Here is a 6,233-nt window from a genome sequence, read left to right as displayed (position 1 = left end):
GAAGAGTCTACGTCTACGTTTGTTTACTTTATCAGCTGGGCGCGCGATCCAAAGTCCACACCGAAGTTATCCGCAGAACATACCGTAAATGCAGCTGAGCTTGAATGTTTGCCTTGATCATTTGCCTTGCCGATTTGCTGATGTCTTTCTCTCTATCTGTCTTCTATCTCTATCTATCTATGTAACTGCAGTATCTATCTATCTAATAATCTTCTCTGTCTCTCCCATTCTTTATCTAACATCTCAAATTCTCTACCTCTCTCTATCCATCCATCTGTCTTTCTCTATTTTTCTCTCTCTACCTACCTATTTAACCTATCTATCTGTTAATTAGTCGCTCTTCTCTCTCATTCTTGATCTATCTGACATCTATCTATCTCTCCAATTCTCCAGCTCTCTCTCTCTATCCATCTGTCTGTCTTTCTTCTATCTATTTATATCTATGAAACTACAGTATCTGTTATCTTCTCTGTTTCTCTCATTCTTTATCTATCTATCTAACATCTATTTATCTCTCAATTCTCTCTCTCTCTCCCCCCATCTATCTATTTTTGTAACTACAGTATCTATCTATCTGTTAATTTGTTGATAATCTTCCGTCTCATTCTTTATCTATTTAACATCTATCTATCTCTCAAATTCTCTCTATCTCTCCCTATCTATCTATCCATCTGTCTGTCTTTCTCTATTTCTCTCTATTTATCTATTTTTTAACTATCTGTTAATTTGTTAATAATCTTCTCTGTCTCTCTCATTCTTTATCTATTTAATATCTCTATCTATCTATCTATCTATACATCTGTCTGTCTTTCTCTCGTTCTCTCTATCTATCTATCTATTTATCTATCTATTTTTTTAACTAGAGTATCTATCTATCTGTTAATTGTTAATATTCTTTGTCTCTCTCCCTCTTTATCTATCTAACATCTATCTATCTCTCTCTCAAATCCTCTATCTATCCATCTGTCTGTCTTTCTCTCATTCTCTCTATCTATCTTTCTATTTATCTATTTTTTTAACTAGAGTATCTATCTATCTGTTAATTTGTTAATATTCTTTGTCTCTCTCTCTCTTTATCTATCTAACATCTATCTATCTCTCTCTCAAATCCTCTATCTATCCATCTGTCTGTCTTTCTCTATTTCTCTCTCTATAATTATATCTATCTATGTATCTATCTATCTGTTAATTTGTCTATCTTCTCTGTCTCTCTCATTCTTTATCTTTCTATCTATCTAATTATCTGTCTCTCAAATTCTCTATCTCTCTCCTTCTCTAGCATCTGTCTGTCTTTTTTCTCTCTCCCTCTTTGTCCGTCCATATTTCTATCTATAACATCTCTCTCTCTTTCTCTCTCTCCCCTCTCCCTCTATATATCGACCTCTCTGTCTCTCCCCCTCTCTCTATTTATCTATCTATTCATCCATCTCTCCCCTTTCTCTCTCTTTCTATCTATCTATCCACCTCTCTCTCCCTCTCTCTATTTCTATCTATCTATCTATCTATTTGTCTATCTTGTCTCTATCTATTTATCAGTCTTCTATATCTATCTTTCGGCAGCTACTAAGTGTATCAATCCATCAAACTTCAATTTGTCTTTCCATTATAAGTATCTGTTTATTTTGATTTTGTCTGTCATTCTATTCATTTAGTTAATAATTTATTTTTAGAAAAAAAAACTCATAAACAACGCGACTGCAAAAGCATGTTCGGATATCACTCCTGACTGCCGCTCTCTCTGAAGCTAGTGCCGAGGAACTCTGTGTTCTGATCAGTAACTGTGCAAATTGCATGCGGTGGTGGACTCGCCTGTGTCGCACGCTGCATGCAACCAGCGACGTGTGTAGACTCTTCACTAGTCGCTTTTTGGCTACTTTTCCGGAAAATGCCTTCGCCAGGGTGTAAAACGGAAACGCGCATCCCGGCCGGCCGCGCCGCGCGCCGGCCGACGCTGCTGGCCTCCTTGATCATGGGACAGATCAGACGGCGCCATCGCACTAATAATATACCATCACCTATCCCCCCCCCTCCCCCACCCAGAAAGTAAGAAAAGAAAAAGCTTGGGGATGGAGAGGGGACAGAAATGGAAGAACTAATAGAGGAATTAAATAGATCTGCAGCTACATGGGGCATATAGGCCTATATGGGCATTCGGCCCTCGGCCGGCCGGGTGGGGGACGGACTGGACCAACTTTTGTAAGCCTAAATCAGGCCTATATTTTAAAGCCCGCCCCCCACTCACTGTTATTTAGGGTAAGCCTATGCTCGTTCCATCCCTTTGAAAGCACCCCCCTATCGAAGGTGTGCCAAAATTTCTGAACCCCCTTTCGAAGGCTTTTCGCGGGCTTTTTCTGCCTTGGAGACCCCCCCCCCACCCCTAAATCCTGAACACTGCTCAGTATGTACCCCCTATCTCAGGTGAGCTCTCATTCCAAGAAAAGGTCCGTATTTTACTTTTCAAAGTGAAATAATCCTGAATTCAGGATTATTCAGGCTCGATCATTCGATTGAGCGATCAAAATTAGCAGGAATTTCAGGAATTTGATCCCGGGATTTGTTTTCTATGTTATTCGAAATATTTGATAACCCCCTTTTAAAATTTCTCAGGAGTCCAAAGAGAGAGATAAAAAAACACCCCCTTTTTAAAGAAAATAATCTCCGGGTGAAAATACAAATACACCCCTTTTTACAATTCGCAGGCCGGACTTGTCCCGCGAAAAGTACCCCTTTGCCGGACATTTTTGGAACACGCATGCGGTCCGACCCCGGAATGGGGGGGGCGGCGGGTTATAAAGTAAATTACCGGTTAGTATATAGTAGGCCTATTTAGCCGGATAGGTCTTAATGCAAAGTGCTATATAAAGTAAAGCTATATTAATCTAAACTTTTTTGCGTATATATAGACCGGGGCAATCATTGTCGGCGGAAGCCAAAAAATTTAGGGGGTGTCCACCTGAAATTTTGGGATGGACACAGGTAAAAAAGTGGACAAGCGCCCCAAAAAAGGTTATCAACCTAATTATATTAGGAGTCATCTAACCAAAAAATTTTGACAAGCAAAAACAAAAAAAAAAAAAGGTCATCAACCTAAATTTTATAAAATTTTAGGGGGGACAACACACGTTTCAGGGGGGGTCCAAGTGAATTTAGGGGGGGGACGCAGGAAAAAAAATTGACAAGCGAAAAAAAAAAAGGTTATCAAAAATAAATTTAGGGGGGACTGTCCCCCCACCTAAAATTTAGGGGGGACACGTCCCCCCCCCCCCGCTTCCGCAGCCTATGGGGGCAATTAACATCGGCCTTCCACTTAGAAAAAACTGAAATGATTTCTCCTTCGAACTTTCTCACTAAATTTTGCACTCTGCGCTCCATTTCATCACACTTTTTTACTTGTCCGCTTTCCGCCAACTTTTACTCGCTCCCTTCACCCTTCGATCGGAGCCATTGGCTGCCGATGTGCAGATGTTTCTTTCAGGAGAGCTCGGTTTAGGAGGTCCAAAATACTCAAGAATGATAATTTAGATCGGTACTAAACAGAGCTACCGAGCTGACTGCCAGAGTGTATTATATATGATCTGAAGCCCCCGCCCCTTTCCAGCTATACCTAACTCCTCAATCATCAATAACTGGGATCTACTATCGTATTTCAGATCAATATTATCGAAGTCATAATCATGTTTATCATCATCATCGTGATCAACGTCATCATTTTTAATCGAGTTAATAATTATCATCGCTTTTATCATGTTTATAGCGAGGTGTGATAGCTCAGTCGTATAGAGCGGGGGTTTTGGACTCCGCCGATCCGGGTTTGATTCTTACATGCCAATGGCAGGAGCCGAGGAAAGGTTTTCAAAGTGGGGGGGGGGAGGGGCTAACTTCTGAGCCAAAAGTGGGGGCTGACCATGCAAAAAATTGCATAAAAACTCATAAAAACTTGTAATTTTTTTCGTTTTCGTACACGGTTTTGGAAAAAAGTGAGGGGGCTGTAGCCCTCCCCCCCCCGTTTCCACGGCCCATGAATGGTGCGCTATATTGTTAAGGGGTCCTCATTAACAGGGGATTGTTTCCGATAGCTTGTCAGATCTGACAATATTCATTGATTGGCTGAAAAGCACTGTTACTATGGTAATGTCGGATAAAACTTCCGACAAGTCATAAAACGCTCCCTGCATGGTCATTATGATGGCCTTCATGGCATCGGAAGGGACCTTATCATTGCTTGCCTTATAACTATCATGCTTTCTTAGCAATCGGGTAAAAAAACACCACCGCCGCTGTCTTACTCCTTCTACCCCTCCTCTTTCTGCTCGATCCTCCTCCTCCGGCCTGCTTCGGCCTCCTTTTCCTCCTACCTCCTCCTCTTCCCCCTTACTCTTCCTCATCCTGCTCCTCCTCCGGCCCGCCCATCCTCTTCCTCCACCAGCAACTCTTCAGGGGCGACGGAACGTTTTTCGTAGGGGGGGGGGGCAAAAAAGGTACATAAATGTCAAAATTGGCATTTCATAGCAAGGGGAAATTTTGACCATGAGATTATCATCTGCGTTGAGTAGTTGTGTGTTATGTAGTAATTAAGTTGAGCAAAGCCTTTATGAAGTGATTTCTGATTGATGGAAATATATGTTTAGGCTTTATTTTTCGCGAGCGAGCATAGCGAGTAAGTGGTTTAAAAAAAAGGTGTGAAACTCACCTTTTGGTCAGTATTATGATCCCGCAAATTAAAAGGGCATCCTTGCGAGATGTTGCGAGCGCGAATCGCGAGCTCAAACTTTTGGACATTTTCATGAATTAATAAGATCTGAAAATTGAACATCCTAGCAGTTTTTGTTATCATGAAAAGATGTCTATCTAACTAAAGAACTGACGAGAAAGCGAAGCGCGAGCTGAATATAAGATACGTATCTCACCAATCGAAGCGCGAGCACTCTTTGTAACCAAGAGCAGAAAGAGAACCTTAATAGTTGATGCAAGCGCGAAGCAAGAGCTAACAAAATTGTGATATTCCAACCTGAAAACTGGATATTCTAAGCACAATTTGTAACCAGAACAGAATGAGTACTTTACTTAACTATAATTGATGCGAGCGCGAAGCGTGAGCTGAAATTTTGTAATATTCCAACCTGAAAACTTGACATTCTCAGCACATTTTGCAACCAAGATCCCCGGCCAAGAACGGAATGAGTATACCTTCCTAAACATTGATACGAGCACGAAGCGCAAAACATTTTGTGATTTTCTAACTTAAAATGGTTTATGTCTTACTTTTTTTCAGTTATTTTCTTTGGAAAAAGGGCACATATCATTTTAAAAAAGGCCACTTTCCATTTTGAAAAAAAAGAATTTTTTCCTACTGTGATTCTTTTTTTTTTTGGGGGGGGGGGTAGAGGATTCTAAATCCTACGGGCTCCTACTGTTCTGCTCTTTCCACAGCTGTGAATATTGCTAATTTAGCATCTACTGAATAGAGACAAACGGTACAGCAACAGCAATATTGAACATCTTTCAGCTGCAATAACGCCCTTCTGGCTCTCATCATGATGTAAGTTGAAATGTGGGAGTAGACCGTCATCTTTATATAAGCTAGGAGCTTGAAATTGATGGTGGCCTCGAAAGGACGAAAAGAAAGTGATGAGGCTATATATGTCTGGCAAAGGGGAGGGAGACATAGGGGAAGGCGGGTAAGTTGAACATAGGGGCAAGTTGAGCCACTACCCCCAGGCTAATAATGAAAGAGTCAGACATTGTGGTGGCGTCATGTATTGAAACTTCAGTTATATATAGGTGAAAAACTTTTCCCAAGAATCAAATTTAAAGGCAAGGTACTGATTTCTACAATATTACCAGTCATATCAATTCTAACATGCAAAATGCAAAAGTGTCACAACTTACCCCGCCTTCCCCTACTCGCTGTGAACATAAACATGATAAATGGGTCTCTGTAACGTTTGTCTCTATTCATTAGATGCTGAATCAGCAATGCTCACGGTTGTGGAAAGAGCAGAACAGTAGAAGTAGGTTTTAGAATCTTCTAGGGGGCAAGTGCTCCCCTCCATGCCCCCTTTCAACCGCCCCTGTCATCTCCTCCCTTTTAAAGTATCATCAACATCAATAATCATCACCACGTGACAACTCCATAGTTAAAACAACGCAATCATCATTCACCGAACCTTACTAAGACACATCTTTAACATAAATCACTGTAACTGAAAGCTTTGGACATGCTGAATAAACAA

The sequence above is a fragment of the Lytechinus variegatus genome, chromosome 12, assembly GCF_018143015.1.
Source record: "Lytechinus variegatus isolate NC3 chromosome 12, Lvar_3.0, whole genome shotgun sequence".
NCBI classification, from domain to species: Eukaryota; Metazoa; Echinodermata; class Echinoidea; order Temnopleuroida; family Toxopneustidae; genus Lytechinus; species Lytechinus variegatus.
The sequence above is the reverse complement of the archived record's forward strand: the minus strand, read 5'-3'. Positions refer to the sequence as shown.